This window comes from Dermacentor variabilis, chromosome 1 (assembly GCF_050947875.1).
Source record: "Dermacentor variabilis isolate Ectoservices chromosome 1, ASM5094787v1, whole genome shotgun sequence".
NCBI lineage: Eukaryota > Metazoa > Arthropoda > Arachnida > Ixodida > Ixodidae > Dermacentor > Dermacentor variabilis.
Window position 1 is genome coordinate 241,795,646 of NC_134568.1, and position 26,594 is coordinate 241,822,239.

At 47.9% G+C, this 26,594-nt stretch overlaps 1 protein-coding gene across 1 annotated transcript in view; it reads right to left on the reverse strand.

Annotated features, from left to right (window-relative positions):
- CCAP (Crustacean cardioactive peptide) overlaps window positions 1-23,069 on the reverse strand; it is a 106,252-nt gene extending 83,183 nt beyond the window's left edge. Inside the window, exon 1 of the mRNA XM_075672334.1 lies at window positions 22,800-23,069. The gene's annotated coding sequence lies outside the window, so the exon portion shown is untranslated. The remainder of the gene's footprint in view (window positions 1-22,799) is intronic.
- Between the last annotated feature and the right edge of the window lie 3,525 nt (window positions 23,070-26,594).

The following is a 26,594-nucleotide window of genomic DNA, read 5'->3' on the forward strand; positions in this document are numbered from 1 at the left end:
GTACCAGCAGTCGGATCCAAACATCTGGTTGGCAGCGGTGAGATCACCTCCGGTCTAAAACATCTGGTTGCCAGCGGTGAGATCGCCTACGACTTCAAACAACGGTCTGCCAGCGGCGAGATCGCGACAACGGAGGCCAGCAGCAAAGAGATGCAGTTGACAGTATGCTGAGCAGCTCAACGACGATCCGGGAGCAGTGCAACGAGCCCTGTGTGACGACTGGTTGCCTGCAGCGGAACGACTGCGCGGAATTCCTGCCTGCGAGGTTTGGTGAGTGCGGGACTTTCTTCTTCTGAGCTTTGCCAGGCTTTTGTTAGTGTCAGAAACAGAGCTGGTAATTGTGGTTGTCGTTGCTGCCGGGTTAGTTGCGGCAAGACAATAGTAAGCAGTAGAGAAAGCAGCATTCAGAGCAGCCATGGATTTGAAGTCGTTGCGCAAACCGAAATTGTTGGAGCTTGCAAGAGAGTTGGGTCTGGATGTCTCAGACAAACTAAGAAAACCGGAACTGATAACGGCTATTCTTGAGTTAGAGGCTGAGGATGACGAGCTGTCGGAATGCCTTGAGACTATTGAGGAGAGGTCAAAAAGACAGGAGCGCGAACTTAAAGAGCAAAAAGAGAAACATGAGCGCGAACTTAAAGAGCAAAAAGAGAAATATGAGCGCGAACTTAAAGAGCAAAAAGAGAAACAGGAGCGCGAACTTAAAGAGCAGAAAGAAAAAGAAGAGCGCGAACACGCTTTGGAAATGAAGCGTCTCGAGATAGAGATGGAACGCGCTCGTAATGGAAGTCAGGCACACGGTGCAGGAGAACGAGTATTGTTCAAAATGACTGACCTGATGCGGCCGTTTAAGCTTGGAGAGGACATTGGTTTGTTCCTGGTTAACTTTGAGCGAACGTGCGAGAAGCAGGGGTTCTCTCGGGAAACGTGGCCACAGCGCTTGCTCACTTTGTTACCCGGCGAGGCGGCCGACGTAGTCGCTCGCTTGGATAGAGAGGAAGCAGAGGATTTCGACAAAGTAAAATCGAGTCTGCTAAAAAAGTACCGGCTGTCTGCGGAAGCGTTCCGTCGGAAGTTTCGGGAAAATGAGAAAGGCAAAAGTGAGTCATATACAGAGTTTGCGTATAGGCTTATGTCGAACATGCAGGAGTGGCTCAAAGAAGAGAAAGCGTTTGGTGACCACGATAAAGTTCTGCAGTGTTTCGGGCTAGAACAGTTTTATAGTCGGTTACCGGAGAACGTGCGATACTGGGTCTTGGATAGGCCAGACGTGAGTACGGTGGCTAGAGCCGCTGAGCTAGCCGAGGAGTTTGTGACGCGTCGAGCTCGCGGAGCTAAGGACGGTCAAAAGGGTGAATTTGGCTCAAAATTTGAGAGGCCGAAGTTCACACCCATGAGATTAAAGGGGGACACGCGTAGTGCGGATGCGAGCGAAAGCAGTCCGACCAAACGTAAAGAGACGGCGGCAGCCAAACGCAGAAAGCGGTTCGAGATGAGGCGAGCGCGCTTGTGTTATACGTGCCAGAAGCCGGGTCACTTTCCGGCGCAGTGTCCGGAAACAACACCAAAAGTTGTGTTTTTTTCAGTAGGCAGCACGGACGAGAACATGAAGCTTCTCGAGCCTTACATGCGAGACCTCCTCGTGAACGGGAAAGAGTGCCGAGTGCTTCGCGATTCCGCAGCTACGATGGATGTAGTTCACCCATCTTACGTAGAACCCCATATGTTCACGGGCGAGTGCGCGTGGATCAAGCAAGCCGTGGAAGCTCATAGCGTGTGTCTGCCGGTAGCAAAAGTGCTTATTGAAGGACCTTTCGGAGCGCTTGAGACGGAGGCGGCAGTGTCATCTATGCTGCCACCCCAGTACCCGTACCTATTTTCAAACAGGTCCGATCACCTCCTGCGCGAGAAGGGGCTTTTGTTTGGTGAAGCTAGTGTTCAGGCCTTAACCAGATCGAAGGTTCGGGAGCTCGCTGCAAAGGCGGTAGTTGCGGGGCCGACGTTATCAAACAACGAAAAAGGGTCAGAGGCGCAGCAAGCTGATATTCAGAGCACGCCCGAACAGAATAAAATTGAGTCTGTAGCGTTGAAGGCGCCAGATACTGGAGAGGAAAATCCCGACGCGGGAAAGTTAGAAGAGCTATCTACTGATTTGCTCATCGCGCCTACGTCAGACGGACTTGATAGGTTGCTAAAAGTCAGCCGGACGGCTTTGATAGCCGAGCAAAAAAAGGATGGCAGCCTGGAAAACGTGCGCTGCAATGTCAAAGAAGGTATCGCCAGGAAAACTGCGCGTTTTGTGGAAAGAGGTGGAGTCCTGTACCGGAAGTATCTAGACCGCCGAGGAGTGGAGTTCGATCAGCTGGTCGTGCCTCAATGCTATCGTCAGGATCTGTTGCGCTTGTCACATGGGGGTTCGTGGTCCGGACACCTAGGAGTTAAGAAAACTAAGGACCGTCTCTTGCAAGAGTACTATTGGCCAGGGTGTTTTCGGGACGCAGACCATTTCGTGAGGACATGTGACACTTGTCAGCGGGTGGGCAAACCAGGGGACAAATCGAGGGCGCCGTTGAAATTGGTACCTATCATTACGGAGCCTTTTAGACGGCTCGTTATTGATACAGTGGGACCTCTGCCGGTAACAGCCACGGGGTACAGACACATTTTGACTGTGATCTGCCCAGCGACAAAGTTCCCTGAAGCAGTGCCGCTTAAAGAACTCAGCTCAGTTGAGATAGTCAATGCACTACTGTCCATATTTGCGCGAGTTGGTTTTCCTGCAGAAATTCAATCAGATCAGGGCACAGTGTTTACTAGCGCTTTGACGACAACTTTTCTCGAAAGGTGTGGGGTAAAGCTGTTACACAGCTCAGTGTACCACCCACAGTCGAATTCCGTTGAGAAGCTCCACTCCGTCATGAAGCGCGTGTTGAGAGCCTTGTGTTTTGAACATCAAACTGACTGGGAGCTGTGTCTGCCTGGGGTGATGTTTGCTTTAAGGACCGCGCCGCATGCGGCTACGGGGTTTTCGCCAGCTGAACTGGTGTACGGTCGCTCGCTTCGATCTCCGCTTCGCATGCTTCGAGAATCATGGGAAGGTAGGGGCGACGACCCAGTCGTGGTGGAGTACGTGCTTAAGCTCCTCGAACGCTTAAGAAGGGCACAGGAGTTGTCAGGTGAAGCAATGGCAAAGGCCCAGCAGAGGGCCAAGGTTTATTATGATCGGACAGCCAGGGCCCGTCGTTTTGAGGTTGGCGATGAGGTCATGATATTGCGCACCTCGCTAAACAACAAACTAGACGTGCAGTGGGAGGGCCCAGCGCGAATTGTTCAGAAACTGTCGGACGTTAACTACGTGGTAAGTCTGCCAGGAAAGCGGAAAGCACAGCAAGTTTACCACTGTAATCTGCTCAAACCTTATAGACAAAGGGAAGCAGTGGTGTGCATGATGGTAAACGTTCCTGAAGAGCTTCCAGTCGAGCTTCCAGGACTAGGCTCAGTGACGAACAGGGAAGACACCGGTCAAGTCATTAGTGACCTTATCAGTAAAGCACCGCTGTCGCCTGAGCAGAAAACCGAACTACACCAGCTATTACAAGAGTTTCAAGGTCTGTTCTCTGAGAGGCCTGGTAGGACTTCTGTACTTACTCATGATATAGAACTTACCTCCACAGAGCCAGTACGATCCAAGGCGTATCGGGTGTCACCCCGCCAGAGCGATATTATGGAGGCTGAGGTAAAGAAAATGCTACAGCTCGGTGTTATTGAGGCAGGTGAGAGTGATTATACCTCCCCGTTGATTTTAGTTGAGGTACCGGGCAAGGAACCTCGTCCTTGCGTCGACTACCGCAGGCTTAATTCCATCACTAAGGATCAAATTTATCCGATCCCTAACATCGAGGAGCGCCTTGAGAAAGTTAGTAGCGCTCAGTTTATTTCCACCCTAGATCTTGTCAGGGGTTATTGGCAGGTTCCACTTACAGAAGAGGCTAGTAGGTATGCGGCGTTCATTTCACCAATGGGAACATTCCGTCCTAAAGTGTTGAGTTTTGGTTTGAAGAACGCGCCATACTGTTTTTCAAGCCTCATGGATAAAGTGTTGCGGGGACAGCAAGAATTCGCTTTACCGTATCTAGACGACGTAGCGATATTCTCCGCATCCTGGTCTGAGCATATGACACACTTGCGGGCAGTGCTAACCCGCCTGCGCGAAGCGGGCTTGACAGTCAAGGCTCCTAAGTGCCAGTTAGCACAGGCCGAGGTTGTCTACCTCGGTCACGTGATTGGTCAGGGTCGTCGCCGCCCCTCTGAAATAAAAGTGGCCGCTGTGCGAGACTTTCCGCAACCGCGCACAAAGACCGATATTCGGTCGTTCTTAGGTGTCGCCGGCTACTATCAGAGGTACATCCCTAGGTACTCTGATATCGCGGCTCCCCTGACGGATGCTCTAAGAAAGACAGAGCCTCAAACAGTCGTCTGGGACGAGACAAAGGAAAGAGCTTTTAGCGCCCTAAAGAGTGCCCTAACAAGCCAGCCTGTGCTACGATCGCCAGACTATACAAAAGGGTTCATTGTTCAGTGCGATGCTAGTGAGCGAGGCATGGGCGTTGTACTGTGCCAACGGGAAAATGGAGAAGTAGAACACCCCGTCCTGTATGCTAGTCGTAAGCTGACCAGTCGTGAGCAGGCGTATAGCGCCACCGAGAAAGAGTGTGCATGTCTCGTGTGGGCCGTTCAGAAATTGTCATGCTATCTAGCCGGCTCGAGGTTTATCATTGAGACAGATCACTGCCCTCTCCAATGGCTGCAGACCATCTCTCCCAAAAATGGCCGCCTCCTGCGCTGGAGCCTCGCTTTACAACAATATTCCTTTGAGGTGCGTTACAAAAAGGGGAGTCTCAACGGTAACGCCGATGGCTTAAGTCGAAGCCCCTAACGTAGGAATCAGCCTCAAAATTGTTTGTTACTGATGTTTTTCTTCCTGAGGCAGGATTTTTTTTAACATATTGCTTTTGTTTAGTGTTTCAAAGTGATGATATGCTTTCTAGTGCAATTTTTCAATTTGTGGACGCGTTCTGAGTGATGCTAGACTACTGTAAGGAACTAGGCAGTGGTATAACAAGGGGAAAGAGCCTGGCAGGGCTTAGTGAGGGTTGTGCCGTGCTTGCTGACTGAGCGGTTGAGTTTTCAGCGTAGTTCTAACGCTTGCCGGGAACGAGAACAAAAATGTGAACTCTCCCGAAGTCACTTTGCAGTGTCCCGTGCGAACCTGAACGAGAGAACGAGGCCTTCTCTGTACGCTGCGCTCAAGAAACGTCAAGGGACGCCCGACTTCGGTTATGAGCATCATCGAGCGACATCCCTCCGGACAGCGGATGCAGTCCCCTGTCCATCGGGATCTCCTTTCCCCGGCGGGGCGGTCTGTTGCGTTTCGCCTGCGACACGTGGTTTTGCCGGCGCGACGGCGGCGGGGCGGCGGACATTTTGGCCCGATCGTCGTCACCGCAACACTCATCGCCAGGTGTTTCCAGGCGCGTCTGCGGCGATGCGACCGCCTAGGGATTTCGTTCCAGTCATTGTGCCCGAAACAGGCGATGCCAAAGCAGGGATCTCATTCCAGTTATTGGGCCCGAAACAGGCGATGCCAAAGCAGGGATCTCGTTCCAGTCATTGTGCCCGAAACAGGCGAAGCCAAAGCAGGGACCATCTTCTCGTTACAGTCATTGTGTCCGACCGGCAGCGCCACGACCAGTTGCTACGAGATCTTGCGCAGCGCCACGACATGGTGCTACGGCATCGCTACGACAGTGTGCGTCACCATTAGCCCATTGTACATTCACGTGCTCGTCTTTTGAGGGGTTCCTTCTTGCCCTCAACTGCGAGAGTATAAAAACAGCTGCCCCCGGACGCCAGAGGAGGGCTCCGATTTCTTCCGTTGAGTGAAGTGCTCTCCCGTCTCTCTACTTCGGTCAACCTGACCGCCAACTCTTTGCGATGTTAAAATAAACAAGTTGTTTCGTTGTTACCAGTCGACTCATGCTTTGCCGGGACCTTCGGATGCTTCCAGTTGTACCCCAGGCCGCCAGGCCAACGCTACCCTTGGGGCTTGCGACCCAGGTACAACCACGGGCGTCAGCGCCGAGTTCCCAACAGATCGTACCAGCAGTCGGATCCAAACAACTCCTACTGCCACTCCGTTATGGAACGTATTCGCGGATCATCTCGCACACCTAACGCTTGGCTCTGTCGGCAGTTGAAGAACTTCAAGATCGAAAATTTGATATTATACCGGTACGTGTTTCATGCCGAAGGACACCGTTGGGTTCCTGTCGTTCCCCGATCACTTCGGGCCCAGATATTGGAGACCTCTCACGATGATCCCACTGCCGGTCACTTTGGTTTCCATAAAACCTATGAGCGAATTCGTAGCCGCTTCTCTTGGCCTGGACTTGCAACCAGCGTAGCGAAATGCGTGGCTTCCTGTTCGCTCTGCCAACACCGGAAACGACTGACCTCACCTCCGGCTGGACTGCTCCAACCTGTCCCGTGTCCTGAAGCTCCTTTTGCAGTCGTTGGTATCGACCTGTATGGACCGCTACCCTTAACCACCGGCGGTAAACGATGGACCGTCACAGCTGTAGACGACTTGACACGGTACGCTGAAATAGCCGCACTATCTTCGGGATCCGCAGAGGAGGTTGCAGCCTTTTTCTTGGAAGCCATCTTTTTACGGCACGGAGCCCCACGTGTCCTTTTGAATGACTGCGGCAAGACCTTCCTCTCTAAACTTCTCGACGATGTTCTCCGTGCGTCCAATACCATCCATAAAACGACTTCCAGCTACCACCCTCAAACTAATGGTCTCACAGAGCGCTTTCATCGCACGCTGTCCGACATAATATCTATGTACATCAACCCTGACTCCACCAATTGGGATGTCATTCTACCATTCGTCACTTTCGCGTACAACACGGCCGTCCAACGCACTACGGTGTACTCGCCCTTTTTCCTTGTGTATGGTCGCCAACCTCTCACTATCATCGACGTTTCTTTCTTCGGTGTCCCCGTGTCTTCGTCCACATCAGTGTGTGCGCAGTTCGTTTCGCGCATTGCCCGGTGCCGCGAACGTGCCCGCCTCAACACCGACGCCAGTCAACAAGACCGCAAAATTCGCTATGATGCATGTCACCGTGTCGTTTCCTTCCACCCAGGAGACGAAACTGTGGACCCCAGTTCGCACTGCTGGATTGTGCGAAAAATTTCAGTCCCGTTTTATCGGGCCCTACATTGTTCGGGAACAGACTTCGCCAGTGAACTATCGTGTCACTCCAGTTGTTCAGCCTTTGGACGGCCGCTGCCGTACCACGGAGATTGTGCATGTTTCGCGTTTAAAGCCTTTCATACGGCGTTTCCCACCATAACCAGCGGCCAGGTTGGCCGCTTCCACACGCGGGGGAAATTGTGTGAGCATTATATTACCCCTTCATCTTCTTCATCTGTATACATTCATCATCATGGCCAGCGTCATCTTCTTCAGCGCGCGAGCTGCGAGATAAACCGTTGAGGCTTAACATGTACATATATATATATATATATATATATATATATATATATATATATATATATATATATATGTGTGTGTGTGTGTGTGTGTGTGTGTGTGTGTGTGTGTGTGTGTGTGTGTGTGTACTCATGCGACAAGTATTCGCTCCGTTCGTGAGGTGTATTTTATTCCACAGCATCGCTCTTATTCGAGCAGTCAGCATACTTTTCGTATCAATGGTGGTAGGTAATTTTGTTCGCCCTTTCTTCTGCAGAGAAACTGTATGAGGCTAGCATATCCGTCCGTCCGTCGTTCGCACGCCGAAAACGCCTCCGGCGCAACCCCATGCGAATGCGCAAAAAAAAAAAAACAAGAGGCGCGCGATTCGCTGCGCCAGTAGCGACGCCGTTGCTCTCCGTCGCAGCGGGGCGCGCGCGCAGCAGTTGCTCTCCGGCTTCGAAATGGGTAGGCCACGCGTCATACGTACTCCTTAGGAGCAGGCAGCTTTCGATCAGCAACGTCGCGAGTAGAACCAGGAACGAGCTCGTCTACGTGCCGATCCTGCAGCCCAGGCGCAAGAACAGGCACGTGCAGCCGAGCGCAAGCAGCAACTGCGTATCGAGAATCCGGCAGCCTACCAAGCCGTCGTTTAATGAACCGTCGGGATTAACCCAGTGATAAACACCGGGGACGCACGTTTGAGCTTCGCTGGTTAACCATCTGTACGGAGTGCTTGGGCGGTGATCTTTTTTATGACATCGCACTGACGTCCCGCTTCATATCATAGACAGGATTGTCGTGCGTCGTACGCATACGTTCACTCACACCGTAGGCCACGGGATGAGAAGAAACGTGGGCAGAGACACTATGTCGCTTTGACTAAGTGCTGAATGGAAACTATCAGCAATATAATAGAAAGCTGAAGCTAAGAGCACGGAAGACGACAGCAAATTGTGCAACAGCAACAAGTTTTGATAATTAGAAACATTTAGGCGTTTGCTCGTTGTTGGAGAATTATAGCCTCAAAAGCGTTGGGAAAAGTAATCATCCGCAGCCCTATGAGGGAGAAAAAGCTCCAACTACAAAAATAAAGCCCGATGGAAGTGCTCAAGACGCATCAATGACAAACTTTACTATGGTCAAGGACGGACACTGCACTTCTATTTGCTACCACCCAATAGAGTGTCATGACGAATATGAAAAGTCAGGCTATTGCGCGCATAAAGAAACACATCCTATCAGAGATTAAGCAGAAGCTCGCCGCAGAACATTAATGTTACTGCCTTCCACAGCAGTGCACGCTCAATACAATTATGCACTGAAACAGCCCAGTGCACTTTGAGATGCCAAATCAGAACGTGCCACAAAGGTATAAGCACCCGCCATCCTCGGCTATCAGTAAGCGTTTCAACGCTTACCCACGTCAGCTCGAGCGGCACAGATATACATAATTATGTTCGTAAGACTGCTAGGCCCCTCTTGTAGAAATTTCTTCTTACGTCGGCAGCTGCATGCGACGGCTGTTTAGGTGTTGTGAATCGACTTCCGCTTACTATTGACGCAAGTGTTGAAGTTAGCCCCTGTGCTACCATTACATATACGCCTATTTTCGACTACAGCGCTCGTCTATGCAGCGGCGGGAATCGCAAGCTTGCTGGTCTTGGGAACAGTTTTAGCTTTGTGAATACGCTCTTTTTGTAAAATTTTTCTTACGCCAAAACTTGTTCGCAAGTTCGCTTTGTGAATTTCGCCCCTGGGCCCTGAAATTGGAATGCGCTGGAGTACGAGCAATTTAGCTCCCCAAATCTGCACGTATTATTTGCTTGCAGATCTTGACTGCCTGGAATGATAAAATCATCGAAGAAAATAAGCGTTTGTAAGAACCACATGTTATAGGCTACTAGAAAACAAGAAGAATAGGAACATATATTATGGGAATAATATCGAAGCAATGACGTAGATGGCCATAATTATAGCGCACGGTGGCATCACGTGTAGAGCAACAAGAATGCTAAACCGTCGGTATTTAATTTCGTCGTATATCAGTAAAGCAGTTATATATAGTTTTCCTCGCTCACAGTCTGCCTATTTCTGTCTAAAAGGCAGATATTAAATTGGAGATTACTAGAAGAAACATGGCGGCTACAGACGCACGTTTCGAATTCTTTTATTGATTCGAAAGCACTATATGCCCCATGAAGCGGAAAATACGGTGTCCGCCCGGCGTTAACACCCGATGGCACCAAAACCAACGTGACCAAGTGATGACATCACGTTCCTGGCGTTGGACCTGCTGCGGCTCGCACTGCGAAATCCCACGATGAACAGCCACGGCGTCGGTCAGACGCTGCGGCGTCACGGAGAGGTCGGATGGACACAGGGAACCCAGTTTCGAGTTTTTAACAGCTGTTGCAGAGAAGTTACGCGATGACAAATTAGTTTTGGAAAGCTCAATATAAGCAACGAGAAGGTTTTTATTTATTTATTTATTTATTTATTTATTTATTTATTTATTTATTTATTTATTTATTTATTTATTTATTTGTTTGTTTGTTTATTTGGATTATCTACAGCGCCAAGAAGGCATTGCTACATGGAAATTACACTATTGCAAAATTGAAAAAAGAAGGTATGAACAAATATTTCAGCAGATACAAGATAGCCAGTACACGAAATTGTTAACATTGCTGCAAAGCGATCAGGACAAAAGCAACAAACAAACACTATTTCAATGAACTCAATACAGCCAGTACGACAAACTATCAATCAATATTAAAAAAGAAAGATGTTTCAGGACACATTTTCAACCGTGGTCAGAAAATCGCGGTCATCAAGAACAAGTCATACGGACCGAGTTGAGACAACTTGCTGGTTGACGCGTCATACCGCAACTGCAAGCAGATACTTCAATATCAGTCTTCTCTATAATGCGTTTAGTGCGCCGCTCTAAGTTCTGAACTACGTCCGGCGGCCCCTGATATTTTCTTGGATGCCCAGCAGTCCCCCAGCGAGTGACAACTACTCTTTAGAGCCATGTTTTCACTGCCGGATAGACTTTGATGGCATCCTATGAAAGCCGGCCCACCCAGGGCGGGCACTTTGCCTCCTAGCAAAAGTGCAAAGCGACGTTGCATTGAAAGTATGCTTGAAGCCCGGGAAGCAAAACGCAGGCTTCCTGCCCACGTATACCTGTTTTGGTACGGGTGAAACTAAGGATATCGCCATAGATGCACTTTCTGCCGGCTTCTACTGTCCAGCTAAAGAAGTGAGAAAGACAAAGAAAATGAAGGACGGAACGAAGGAACTGTTCGACATTCGCTAGAGAGCCCTGCACCCGGTGCCTTCTTTTGTTAACCAGTGATGAGCAATTGATTACCGCTAATGCAGCTCTGCACGGGCGCACGAAAACGACTGCAGATACACAATGAGCAGCGCCTTTTGTGCGGCTTGGCGTAAATTATCCATTGGCGACTGCAGCGAACATACGGTTTTCCCGCCTGGCAGTAGCGCACCCACGTCGCTTTGTTTACGCCTCCCCCTTTTGGAGGGGTGAGGTGAAGAGGGGGAGGAAAAAAAAGTAAAGGAAATCCACAGCAAGTCCTGCTTCGAACGACCAACTAATGAGTGCAGTGGCGGTTTTCCTTTATGAGGCAGCCGCCCGGTTCATGCGCATCCCGCTTTTCGCCCGCCTCGCCTCCGCCCCTTCTCCACCTAGACGCACTTCGCCATGCGGGGAAAGAAATCAACCGAGTGCGCCCAGAAGACGACGTCGCCGCGCAGTGGCCATGGCAACTTTGCGAACTTTGCGTTGGAGCATTGTGGGAGAGAATGGCAACTCGGCGAGACCAGGGTGAACTGGAGAGCTGTGGGCGCCTTTTTATTGTATTATCAGAAGCGCATCTGTACCATTGTTTCTCCTAATCGATTTTGGTGAGCCGACAATGCTCCTAAAAATCACTTTTTGTGCCTAGCCATCCCAGCCATATATCTTAAATATGGGCGAGAAATGCTCCCTTTGTCTCCTTTCTTTCTTTCTTTTTTTTTCTCGACCCAATGCACGTGGAAGGTGCAGATAAAGCTTTACTCAAGCGAGGTACTTTTTGAGGAGTAACCTGATTTATCTACTTAAAAAGAAAATTAGGGCTTGGTCAGAAGCTGCTCTTCTTTTTTCTAGAAACCGGGGAAAAGAAAGTCATGCTCAGAGTGGGACGCACATCGCTTTACGCAGGTAGTAAGGAAGCTGACGCAAGGGCGATACAACAAGCACTCTTAATGTTCTTTACTCCCAGTTTTTATCGGAAAAAGTTATCCTCCTGCTTGCTACGATTTCAGGCGTTCGTATTTGCCTGTTATGCTTGCTTATAAGTTAAATGAAACTTAAATTATGCGTGCGACTAAGCCTTTAAACAGCGTTTGTGATTGCTTCCGGACCGTAATCTGCGATGAAGTATGCATTTAAGGAGTGGACAGAATAAGCGCGTGCGGAAGGCACGAAACTATGACTGAGGCGTCGTTCCTTCACAGCTAGCTCTCTCTTTTCTTGATGTCGCATAGCTATTCAAATCAACTCTATATATTTACGATCGTGACATTTCCCAGTTCCTAAATTGATTCGGTATCGCGATGAACCTCGATGGATAGCTGCCGAGTATTGATGACATAAGTGTCCCCAATAAATACAAGCAGCGTAAGCGCACTGTTCTATATTGAAAGAGGGTGAATAGGAAAATAAGGAAGAAAAGGTAGGAAGACCCACCAGACGCACGTCCGGTTTGCTACCCTACCGGGGGAAAGGTTTTATTTATTGATACTGCAATCCCACTTTGGGGATTTTGGCAGGAGGGTACAAATGTTGAAAAGATCACAAGAAAGGCAACCGACAAATACATAGATACATAAGAGTAAAGAAAGTAATATAAACTAAAATAGAAGGTAAGTACTAAGTTAGACACGATGTAAACAAGGTAAGTGAAGGCTGTTGAACTTGGGTGTTAGTGAGCTGGTTCCATTCGGTTGTTGTCCGCGGAAAGAAAGAGTATTTAAAGGAGTTGTTACGTGTGCGAAACGGAGCAATTGTTAATTGGTGTCTTTGTCTAGTGGCATACCCGGATGAAAAGGTTATTACGTCTGAAGTGTCTAATTTATAGTGCCCTTTTACAACCTGATACATAAATTTTAGCCTAGATGACCGGTTTCTTTGCGTTATTTGTGGCAAGTTTGCTCTGGTTAAAAGGGTAGAAACAGAAGAACGTCCAAAGCTGTTATATATGAATCGCACACCCTTTTTCTGTACGCTTTCAATCTTGTTAATATTGGTCCTAGTGAAGGGGTCCCAGATTATGGCTGCATAATCTAATGATATGAGAATAAGCGCTTTATATGTGGTCATGCGGACATCAGGAGTAGTAAATTTTAAAGCTCTTCGTAAAAAGAACAACTTACAGTTTGCATTTCTTACGACATAATCAATGTGTTTAGTCTAGTCTAAGTTACTTGTTATCCAGAGGCCCAGGTATTTGTAATGAGGTACTTCGTGAAGAACACTGCTGTTGATAGAATAGACAAAGGTTAATGGTCTTTTTTTGTGAGTAACTCTCATGAACACTGTTTTTTCATAGTTTATACACATTTGCCACATATCACACCACTGAACAATTTTGTTGAGTGTATCATTTAAAAGAATTTGGTCAGCTGTACTGTTCACTTCAGTGAAAATCACGCAGTCATTGGCATACAATCGTATTTTGACAGGAATGTTGCAGACACTATCATTAATAAACAAAAGAAAAAGAAGGGGCCCAAGCACAGACCCCTGGGGAACGCCTGAGTCCACACCAAGAATTTCCGAAGTTTCTCCATTAAAGACAACAAACTGTTTTCGATTGTTAATGTATGCGGCAATCCAGTGATGAAAAGAAAAAAGGAGAGGGAGGGATAAAGGTACTGTCAGTGTGAACACGGTGCGGTTGTCCATCACTTCACGCCTACAATCGGTCACTGAGGCCAGTCGATTTTGTGAATCGTAGCAAATTCCGCGTCGCTTTGCAAGCCTGCAACGCGTGTGATCAGGGCCAAAAAAAAAAAGAATCTTAGTCTCTGAAAATGGTCTGCTGCCTAATTGGTCTAACACACTTCGAAGAACATCGCGTTCGCCATCACAGAGATTACAAAAACACAACACGTGCTCGATCGTCTCTTCACAGTTGCATGAGTCACAGATCGGTGTGTCGGACATTCCAATAAGAAATGAGTAGGTTTTCGTAAAAGCCACCCCTAACCAGAGGCGGCACATTAAAGTTGCATCCCGACGGGAGAACTTCGATGTAATCTGCAGCTTCATCGTAAGACCCAGCCGATGGAGACGACAGTTGGATAAAATCGGGGTGCTCCACGAAGATTCGGTCTTGGTTTGAGCAAGTAAACGAAGACTCCTCGCAGCATACGTTCTCGAAAGCAACGCAATATCGAAGTGGCTTACTTATACTTACGCGAACATTAGGCAATGCCTGCATGCAATACCGCCACGACAGAAAGTGCCTAATAGTACATAAGGTACTGATCATGAGACATGTGTTCACTCGCTACAGTGCGGCGTGCGGCGTTGCTGCTGTTGTGAGTGGAATACATATGACTCGCTGAAACAGGCGGTAGTGAGCGCGGCACTGTCGTTCGCACCTATAGGATGCAAGTACACAGACTTCGTCCGCAAGAACTGTTGCATCATTGGTCGCTGCCTGTGCTAATAACACCTTGCTTTCGCGGTTGCTTATGGCCAACTGGGTTAGCGAACATCGTTTTAACGAAGGCTATGGCCACTGACGTTGCTGGTTGCGTGTGACTAAACAAGTTACCTTGAATAAGGCGCAATAATATCGTTAAGTGTGCACGCCGTAGATGGATTTGCCGGGTTAGCATCATGAAACGGACCTTCGGTCCACCCTTACCACTTGCCATCTCTGTAACGAGCTTTCCCGAGTGTTTTATTTTTCGTTTTACTACTCTGGTCAGGCCAAAATTACGGACTGGCCTGCTTTTCGGAAAGATGAACACCCCAGAAGCCTAGAGGACATCGAGGAGTGGACCAAGAACGTGATGGACTTGGTTACCAAGTACACAAAGACCATCCAACTCACTGCGGACAATCCCGAAGTCGACCCACACCTACTTCACCTCTGGGAGGCGAGGCGAGGACTTATGAAGAGATGGAAGAAGCAGAAGAGAAACCGCAAACTCAAGATCCGCATTGCCGCAGTCTCGCGGCAGGCGGAGGAGTATGCTGAAAAACTCGGACGTCAGAATGGGAATCAAGTGTGCGACCAGTTACAAGGAACCCTCAGCAACCGACAGACCTGGGCCATTCTAAAGACCCTTCTGGCGAAAACGGAATCAAAAACTGTCACGGGGCAACACATACAAAGACTTATACACAACTTCCAGGGAACCGAAGAAGAAGCACTCGAAGCCATCACCGGGAAATACATCGGAGACGAGCAACAACGGAAGACGCAGCCAGTCATTCACCCGGAGTACGAGGGGGAACCCAGTCCGGATTTAGACCAACCTTTCACCAAGTCGGAGATCGTGGCAGCCTTAAGAAATCTCACAAGAAGCACGATGCCCGGCAGGGATAAAATTAACAACAAGACCCTCCGTAACCTGGACGACGGGGCGACGGAGAGTTTACTCAAGTATATCAATGAAAGCTGGGAGATCGGCAGTATACCGGCTTCCTGGAAGCACGCGGACGTAACGATGATCCCGAAACCCGGCAAGCCCATCAACCTACAGAACCTGCGTCCGATCTCTCTCACGTCATGCGCGGGAAAACTCTTCGAGCACATGGTCCACAATCGTCTCTCGCCCTATCTGGAAGATGGTGGGCACCTGCCGAACCCTATGTTCGGTTTCCGGCCTAACCTCTCCACCCAGGACATTCTACTTCAGCTTAAAGAAGAAGTCATCGACGGCCTCAGCACATTCCACAAGAGTGCCATCCTGGCACTCGACGTGAAGGGAGCCTTCGACAACGTCTCACACGAAGCAGTGCTAAACAGCGTGCAACACACCAACTGCGGACGGCGGACATACAACTACGTCCGGGACTTCCTGACGGGTAGAACGGCGACCATAGGCCTGGGGAATCTCAAGACCGAGAAGTTCCAAATACCGCAGAAAGGAACCCCCCAGGGGTCGGTGATCTCCCCGTTGCTCTTCAATATAGCGATGAGGGGATTGCCGAACCTCTTGGAGAACATCAGGGGTATCCGTCACGCAATGTATGCAGACAACCTGACCATGTGGACGTGCACGGGATCGGCGGGCGAACAACAAGACGCCCTGCAGGAAGCCATCGACAGGACCGAGCATTATCTACACCGCTGCGGTCTTTCATGCGCGCCGGAAAAGTCGGAGCACCTGATCCTCAAAAAGAGGACAAGAGGGCGGCCTCCGCAGGAGACACCTGACCCAACGTTGACACTAAATGGAGTCAACATACCCAAGGTGGACACACTTTGTATTCTGGGCCTCACTCTCCAGAAGGACGGTGTCGGTCTCGCCGCCATTAAAAAACTGCAAGCGACAGTTACCCAAGTCGCGCACTTGGTGCGAAGAGTGACAAACAAAAATCACGGCCTGAAAGAGCAGGGCACAATCAGATTAATACAAGCCCTGATAATCGGCACAGTTACTTACGGCACCCCGTACCTGGGTCTCAAGAATAGCGAGAGAGACAAATTGAACACCCTAATACGAAAGACCTACAAGCTGGCACTGGGGCTTCCACCAACGACGTCGACGGAGAAGCTACTCAGCCTGGGCATCCACAATACTTGGGAGGAACTAATAGAGGCCCACAAGACGAGCCAGATAGAGCGACTCAAGCTCACCAGCACGGGTAGGGACACGCTAATAAGACTGGGCTACCCAGTCGAATATGAGTCCACAAAACAGCGGGTTCCTCTACCACTGAGGGAGAAGATCACGGTGGACCAGCATCCCGAGAAACATGCACCCTGAATACCACAGAGAAAGGAGGCGAGCGAGAGTGAAAGCTCTACGTAAGCCTACGAAGGACCAAAACAAGGAGAAGTCCGATACACCGACGCGGCAAAGTACAAGAACAGAGCGGCCCACGCTATCAGCGTGATCAACGGCCAAGGACAAAAGGTAGCAGCGGCCTCGGTAATTACTCCAGACATCGACTGCGCGGAAGAAACGGCGATAGCCCTGGCGGCCACTACGGGCCAGCGAGAGGAAGATCTAATCATAATCATCACCGACTAACAAACAGCATGTAGAAATTACCAAAAAGGCCGCATTTCCAAACAAGCCCTGAGCATCCTCGAAAAGCGAGACAATTTTCCTGAAGTGTACATTGTCTGGGCCCCGGGACACGAGTCCCTGGCGGGTAATGTAGCGGCTAATGCCGCTGCCCGAGATCACATTCTCCGGGCTATCCCACCAGGTTCACGAGCACCGGTAGACCAACAAGATAGCGTCCCGAAAAGATACGCCGATATCCTGAGCTACTACAGACTGGGTAGAAGGATCTATCCACCCCCGCATCCCCAGCTGACAAGAGAAGAGGCGGTGATCTTCCGAAGACTACATACCGGCACATTCCCGCACGGCACCCTGCTACACGCCATGTACCTACGAGCTACACTCACAAATGCGCCTTCTGCTCTACGCCCAATACCCTCTACCAAATGGTATGGGAATGTCAGCAAAACCCATCGACACCGCCCATCACCGGACCAACCGTCGAGCAGTGGGAGGCCCAGCTGACAAGCTCGAGCCCTGAAGACCAGCATCGCCTGGTGAGCAGGGCCAAGCTATGAGCTCAGGCCCACGGCATCCTGGACTAGGGACGCCGCCCACCTCGGACGATTTTACCGTAGGCTCATTTCAACTAATAAAGTTTATTCCTCCTCCTACTATTCTGGTTACAATAAAGCGTATAAATTGTTGACGTAAAGCTCGCCTGCCATCTTTGTACACGATGTTTATCGCGCTTCATTCACAATCTCTCCTGGAATTCCAGCGGTGTTGCCACGCTCTCGACCTAAGAGATAAATACTCACTGTAGAGTTTTAGAGTTTGTTCGTTTTGGATTGGTTGTTTGAAAACGTATAAGACGAGCAGAAAGGAAGACTTTGTCTCTTCTTGTGTCCTTGCCTCATCAGCTGCAATGTTTTAGACATTCCAAAAAAATTAGAGCTGCAGATAGTCTGCTTTGACTACATATATAATGATGACTTTATTGGTCCTTATTTACAGTTACAGTTTTTCCACCTCGCTCAAGCAGATATACTACTATACGGGATCTGGCAGCCGTTATTTGAGACTTATTGAAACTTTATTTTGTTATAAAACATATAACATTTAACGTATAACTGTACATGCTGTATACACGAAGTAATATCCACATGTTATTTTCGAAGTTTGGATCATACCCAATGTCTAAACCACACACATGTTTTATTCATAGACAAATCGTACACACCTGTAGAAAATGAAGAGTAAAAAATAGACGCGTATACACGTTTCTATGCTCGAATGCGCAACACATATTAGTCCTGAAAACGTTTTTAGAATTCCACATGAAATAGAAAACCACCATAAGCTGATAGTGGTCTGTACACTGTCGAGCCTATACAATAGTGGTTAAAAAAAAAGCAGGCAGGAGCTACCAAACAGTATCGTATTGAATAATATTAAAATAGCTTTACATGAGCACAATAAATGTTTCCATATTGTCAATTTTTATTAATAATCAATTTGTGTATCACATGTATGCTTCTTAAAAAAATATTGTGGGGCCGTAGGCAAGTTCGCTAAAGTGTAGCGGCGCATAGAATTATCTTAATATTTCTCCATAGTATGTGAGTGCTTTAGACCTCTTGGATATTTCAGTGCACAGATCACGCACTTTGAGATATTTTATTTTAAGCATATTTGTGAATGTGTGCTTTTTAATCACCATAAAAGAAGGACCTGTTGAGTGTCGTACAATTAGCCTTCGGCCTTCTTGGCGTTTGTACTTTGCAGCGGGAAATCATCAGACGGGCAGGTATAGGACACAACGCAAGCCCTCGTGCTGTCTCCTTCCGTCCGTCTCCTTAGTTTTGCGCTGAAAGGCTACGAAAATGTGTACTAAAGTTGCTAGGCTGAAATTTCAGCTATATTCTAATTAAATGTGCTTATTTTTTTAATCTCCCTCAAAAAACCAATGCCAGCCACGTGTCGCCGCAGTCATCGACGTCACAGGACGCTTACTTTGGAGCTCCACTATGCCATGGCCAACCACTTCTCTCCCGCATCCTTGGTGAGTTACCGGAATTCTAGGCCGGTGTAATGTACGGGATATTTTCGCTCAATCTTATTCCTTTCTTATCGTCCATCGTTCACGACTGGCCGATCTCGATTATCTGAAGTGGGTGAAGCGTCGCTCGGACCACTGCCGAAGCGCGAAAAAGTATGATATTATCTCGGCCCTCCTCTCGACAAACGTACGCCCTAAGGTGCGCATGTGAACTACAGCTGACGGGGCACGGATCAAGACAGGGCACGGCTTAAGGACAGGGCATGTGCAGTGTTCGTTCCGTATTCGCGTCCCTTCTTCCTTAAGGACACAGCACACTGGGTCATACCTTCGTGCTGTTGCTCGACTATAAATAGTAGACTATACAGAAGTGCCTTGTGCTCTTTCAGTTTGACCCCCTCTGCGGCGATTCAGTGGCGGTATGACGTTCTCCTGGTCGAGCACGACGTCGCCGGCGCGATTTCGGCCGCCGCTGCTGAAGGGTGCGCCACGCGAAAACTTTGCTATATGTGCTTAGATCCAGGTTTCAGGAACAAGTTGTCGAAATTATTCTGCAATCAATCACTACAACGTTTTTCATACAGCCCCCTGTACAGTGGGCTGTACAGCTTTGAAGAATAAAATGTGTCACTCAGGTCTGACGATATTATCCATTATTGCTTTTTTAAGTATTGCAGGATCCCTAGCTCATGTGTTAGCGCACATATTGGTGGAAATGTGACGCCTGTTCTGTCGTCTTCGAATAAAATCTCGGCGAGTTAGCCCATACGAGGGCTTGCCGCATCTAGCACAGGCGATTTCCTATTTTGTGTGTGCAGAATGAATCTGTCCTGCCAACGTGTTCGTTTGGATTCACTGTCCACGACGTGGCTGAAGATGCATTGGTGTTCCCGCGAAAATGGTGTCGCGCTCCAAATTCTTTTACTGTTGTTGCGAAGCGAAGACTCGCGGTGATTCTTGCGTTTGACACATGTGGTCGTTCGCAGAGCCGCTTATATATATATATATATATATATATATATATATATATATATATATATATATATATATGTATATGTATATATATATATACACACGAAATGGGCACTTATAATGGCAATGGGCCCTTACGAAGGCAAATCGTTGTGAATTGGGCCCCTGGTTTCTATAGATGGCAAAACGGAACGAGAGCGGCGACGTGCGCTCGGCCACGTCTATATATATAGCGTGTGTTCGTATAGCAAAGACCGACAGAGGGATACCTCACACCTGATGGCGTTGCGTATATTTTTTACGACTTAGTTCGGCAAGCAAACTGGAGCATATTACTAAATATTTACCAAATGTTTCGCCGGGCACGGGCCTGTTCCCTCCAATGGGAGCTGGCTTACCTATCGTGTGTGCATCGTTAGCTGTTCTCTGAAGCAAGCCGCTTCCGTAGCTCTTCCTGGAGAACGCAGACAGGATGTCCATACACCAGAGTATGCGTTAACTATTACTGACTAGACGACGAACAGGCCAAAAACCTAAAGGCGCTGGTGTAATCGCGAACATATGAGGAAAAAGATTGTCAGCGTCCTTTCTTTTTTTAACCCCGTACCAACATATGGACGTTTTAGGTATCACGGCGCACACCTATCAGACGTCTGATTGTTCGCTGTCATTTCATCTCAGAAATACGATGGATCCGAAAAAGTAGGAATAGTGTTATGCATTCAAACATGGCGCCTTCATATGCTCCGCAGTTATCCGGAAACATCAGTGGCGCTTGAAAATCCCCTGCCTAACTGGTACTGACTACACGTATTCCAAGAAGCTGCGCCAATCCTTATTGAAATAATTTGCTTCAGTAAGTTCGCAAACAACGCCCTTGTGCGAAGCCCCAAGTGTGCCACAAGGCCCATGTATTTTTGTTAGATATCGCGCCGTTTTCATTTTTCTTTTTTTTGCTTTTCACTGTTCTAACTAAGGCTTGTCACTAGACCTTCAAACATTTACGACAGTCCAGAACTCAGAACAGAACAAAGTTTGGAGTCTTAGATTAGTGCCAACATGAGTGTGTTTCCCTTCCTGTATAAGAGAGCTACTACGTGAGCTGAATGTTCTGTTGTGGATGCTTTTGCATCGCGTAGTTTCACGTGTATACACTTGAGATATCGAAGAATACACTTGCGGAGAGATTATTTCGGCTAATTTCACACGAAAGAAGTCGTACGGCTACAAAGAAAAGCCACTACGTCTTTCTTTGTAGCTGTATGGCTGTGGAGCCGCGGCTATTTGTATCTACATCGAACCATTTAAAGTATTTTTCTGGAAATTTTTCTAAACACGCTTAGCTATAACATAGCTTTCTTTTTTACGCGATAGAGCCTACCGAATTACCGCGCTACCGAATTAAGTGCGTACGGTTCATACAGATGCTCTGCGACGGAACCAAGTTATTGAGCACTTATGTATACATATGACGCACCACAGCATGCAGTACTCAAAGGTATTCATCAAGTAAAACATTTTGGAACGCTTACCCAGAAATTCTACCCAATACGGGTGATAGAAGAACGAACAGAAATATTTTAGCCAATGCCATTTTCCTTCAGTGCTGCAGCGCAGCGCACCCTCCATCCCTATATCACTGCCTTACCTCTCCTCCATCTCTCTCTCTCTCTCTCTCTCTCTCTCTCTCTATATATATATATATATATATATATATATATATATATATATATATATATATATATATATATATATATATATATATATATATATATATATATATATATATATATATATATATATATATATATATATATATATATATATATATATATATATATATATATGCACATACACACACACTTCTCTGCAGCGAGGCGCTTGAACGTGCAATAAGTTTATACAGATCATGTTGAGAGCACGATTAACTGACACACTAACACATACTAATAGGCCTCAAGCGCTACATGAATGCAATTTTTAGAGCAAAATAGTCACGTCTTAATTTTTTTTCTTTTTAGATTTATCAGTTGATACAGACACGAAGCTTAGAAAAAAAAAAGAAGAAGGTGATGACGAAGGAGAGAAACGACTTGGCGGCTAGAGTTTTCCTCTTTCGGGTTAATCAAGAATGAATCAGCAACCAATGCAAAATGAATCACCCTGCGGAAGTGCTGGCATGTGTACAGCGTGAAGGTACGAGGTACGGGCACACGTCATGTGCGTCACCGTCACTTAATCGAAATTTTCATGTCAGCCATGTCAACTTTAATTTTCATCACATAGATAGTCGCCAACTGTTAAAATACATCACACGCGCAAGTTCGCTAACACTTTTCTGAATATTTCCTCGTGGAAAGTTCTGAATGCAAGTTTTTCAGTAATTTCTTTGAACATTTATTTGGCTTATACGATAAATGAGTGATAACTTGCGTTGTTTGTCAAATCAGCCTTAGCTAAGGTGTACAGTGACGATGACAGTGTTACGAGGTCACACATATAACAGAACAATGTGAAACCATAGTGATGATGCGACAAGTCTATTTTATCGTCTTTCGCGGAAGCCTTGCCCACGTGTGTAAACTGTACTCCAACCTGTGCTGTCCTATAGATGAAAGCGTTCTTAAAAATTGTCATTGAAACACGCAAATAAGATCAATTACGCTTCAGAGAGAACTTTCTCCGCGACAACTGTATTGCGCGCAAGAGTAACGTACCACGCGAACAAGTCTCCGCACTGAGCCAAAATGAGCGGTCACGAGCACGTTCGTACAGATAAAGAATAATTTATATTCTAGCTAGCACGTTGGCTATTATCTCGTTTTCCACAGTGGGACCAATATCCGACGAGCGCCGGCGACTCAGGAACCGATCTCAGCTAAGAACGCATCGGTGAACTTGGGTCAAAACTGTTCTCGGCCGAATCGACAGCCGACAAACTGTCAGTTTAGCGCTCACCTCAACACGAGTCCTCCGCGCTGTTCTTGTGCGGCGCTGCCTTCTGGCTGGTGCCTCCGGAGCTCGCGAATTCGCGTGATCGAGAGGGCCGGCGAGCGCAGCGTGGACGTCTTCGGGAGTGACCGCTCGGTCGGGACTCGTTCGAAGTGCGCGGCTTCCCTTCGCGAGGGAGGCTCAAGCTCTTTTTATAGTGGGACTGCACGGGCCGGCGCGATGACGCGTGTGACCACGTGACCGGCCCCGTGCTTATCCGCGTCCAGCTAATAGTTCGAACCCAGGGCACCCACGGCAACTGACGGCTCGAAGGCGAGGGGAGAGAAGCGGCGCGCAGGCGCGGCCCATCCTCTCAACTCCGGCGGAGTCTCCTCGGTTCCCTCCCGCGCCTCTTTCTTGCGTTATTCAGACGTTCGCGCGCCGCCGCTGAGATACGCCCCGGCGAAGCTGCCACAGGCTGAGCTGTGAAATACAGAAAGCGGTGGGCTGCTCGTGGTCGTTACTTATGCGCGCCGTGTGACAAACGCCGCCCCAAAGCCGCTGGCGGCAGTCAAAACGACTGACACGTTCTGGGATCGCGACAAGTATTGTTCATTAATGCAGTTACGCGAGCTGTGCGCCGTCGCCCTCGTGTGGACCAAGAAAGCACTTTCGTAAGATTGATTGGACGTAATTAGCGATTAATAAAACAAAAGAAGCAAAAATATACATGGACCACGCCTACTACTACGTAGGCTCTCGCCAGCTATACGCGAAAGCAAAAGGGAAGAGACGCAGGGGTATGTAACAGTCGTTATAATTTCGCTCGACCAGACTTGCAAGTGAGAACTGGACAAAAGGAAAGCTGCCTAAGTGGCCTTAGCGTGAGCACTTGGAACCTCGGCAGAGTCATGGCACGGTGCCTCAGATACAAAGCAAAGAGGCGCACGGGATCAGTGGCGTAGCGAGAAATTTCGTTCGAGGGGGGCTCACCTTGCAGCTCGACATATTCCTTATATAATTTGTCGAGGGACAAAATACATGAATAACAACTGCACTGCCATTGCCAAAGATGCTGCAAACGAATTCTTGATTGCTACGCACTGTCAAGACAAGTAAAATATGTATTTCTTTCATAAAAGAATACACTCGTATGTCACAAAAGTTGTGCCCAAAATAACTGATGTCAATGCTTCCATATTGTCTGTCTATTTAATGAGTAAAGAAAATATCCCACGTACTTTACAACTATATCAGTTTGAGACCAGCAAAGCAGTGCATGCCGTTGATATGAAAAAATGTAAAGGCCATGAAATGAACAAGTTGAGGATGAATAATTTAATGAAACTTATGTCATTCAAGAACTTTGTTTACATTTTTGTACATAACCAGCGGCCAACGAGAAATCTCGATGACGCTGTCCTTTGTTACAACGTATTGCGCAGCATCAGCTGTCACCGGTCGTGTATTGTAAGTAATTCCACCGAAATTATAGTCGCAACTGAGAGCACATATAAAAAGCAGGAGTTCTGTAAGATATACGAGGGCGAGGCAAATGAAAGTGAGTCAATGCGAAGAAATGACAAACGGGTTACTTTATTTAAAAGTAGTCTCGATGAGCAGTTGGACATTTGTCCCACTGACTGAAGAGTCGCGTGATTCCCGTCTCATAAAACTCCTTGGATTGCTGCTTCAAAAAGTCTGTAACTGACTATTTCACGTCATCGTCCGACAATGAATCTGGTTCCCTTGAGCTGTTTCTTCAAATGCCCCAAAATGTGGAAATTGCAAAGCGACAGGTCTGGGCCGTATGCCGGATGTTGCACCATTTCCCACTTGAAGTTTGCCAGTTCTGTATTAACCCCATCAGCGACGTGGGGAGGGGCATTGTCGTGGAGCAAGATGACACCATTCCTCAATTATCCACGTCGCTTCTTCTTGATCGCAACACGTAGCGGATCCGGCTTTTCACAATATCGGAAACGATTGATAGTCTCTTCAGGTATAGCAAATTCAATCACTAATGGCCCCTAACGATCGAAAAAAAAAAGCCAACAACACCTTTCCGGCAGAAATCCCGACCTTTGCTTTCTTTAGGGGTGGTGAAGTCAAATGTTTTCACTCTAAGCACTTGCCGTCGTGTTTCAGGCTCGTAGTAGTGGCACCATGATTCATCCCTGGTCATAACTGCAGACAAAAATTTGTCACCCTCATTGTGATACTGGATTAGATGAGTCGATATGAGCCGATAACCGAAATGTTCATGAATAATGGTGTGAACCGAACCGTGACTGATGTTCACATGCCCTGCCAATTCATCGATGCTTATCATCCGTTCTTTTCTAATCAGCTCATCAGCCTTTTGCAATTGTGTTGGGGGTGATTGCATGGCGGCTTTGACCCGGTCTTGGATCGTCTTTGCAATTTTCACGTCCTTCTTTGAACCGTTTGCTCCAACGCTTCACAGTGGCCAATGAAATACAATCTTCAACGTACACGGCAGCCATACAGCGAATAATTTCTTTTTGGGAACCACCTTCAGCTGTCAAAAACCTCACGACACGACGCTGTTCAACTTTTGGAGGGTGCAATATGTCGCGCAACCATGTTGAACCCAGTGTATGAGAGCACTAAAGAACCTTTATCCTCACACCTGCGTGTCACTTTTGTATATGAGAGATGCCTTTGTGCTAAGCGCATGCCTCGCATATGATGAACCGAACCATTATTTGCGCGGCGTGGGTTGGTTCACTTTCTTTTGACTCACCCTCGTACATTAGAAATGCGAAGATACAATGGATTACACAAATGTGAATAATAAAGGGTCCCCCAAAAATGTGTCACTGGAAATAAAGTTCACTGCACGTATATACAAACCTCGCAAACAAGATATTTAAATATACTTATAAGTCTCCAATAAATCTATGTATATAAGGAAAAGTCACTGTATATAATGCGTCAAACAAGGCAAATAAACATGTTGCGCAACCACAGATTCACAGATCACAGCCCACCTCCCTCCACTACCCCGGATGCATCGCGCGCGACAGGAGGCGGCGCGCTTCCTCCCCGATTTTCTCCCTTGCGCATGCAAGACTGAGCCACCATCGTCGGCTCACCCATGCCAGCCCCCCACCCGCCTACCATTTCACTCGCACATACAGCATGCGGCGCGGGGACACGATGTTATCGCCCTTGGTCTTTATACGGAACATGAGGGCGGCGGCGACCTCAAGAATACGCCTGGAATGTCCATATAATTGCTACGGCAGTAATATAATAGGAACATCCGGCAACTGAAGCGTCCCGTGACCCATTACTTTCTGCAAAAGAAGAAGTAACAAAATCGAACTTTCACATGCATGCGACAATTCGCTCCGCCGCAACAATGTCTTTCTTTTTTATTATTATTATTTGGGGGGGGGGGGCACGGAAATGAAGAAAACGCAAAGGAAAACATGTTGGCCACAATCGAATGCCTACATTGGGCACCTACTGTGGCTACCGAATGAATATCGAAGAAAACGTTAGACGCTTGGTCCACAGAGAACCACACGCATAATGCTATAGGTATCCTACACCGGTGAGACAAAATTTTCCGGAGTGGTTACGTTCAAGCGAACGCTTTGCAATCCGTCGAGTCCCCGCAGTGATGGCAGCGAGCGACCACGCATTATTTCTTTTTCTCGTCTGCTAGCCAGAAAGCGTCCAAAACTCTGCCAGGCGAAAATCCACTCGGCAAGCGAAAAACGAACGCGCTTCGAAGTGCGCCTCGCGGTGGTCGGGGCAACACGAGAAACACGCATGCGCCCTGGCTGGCTC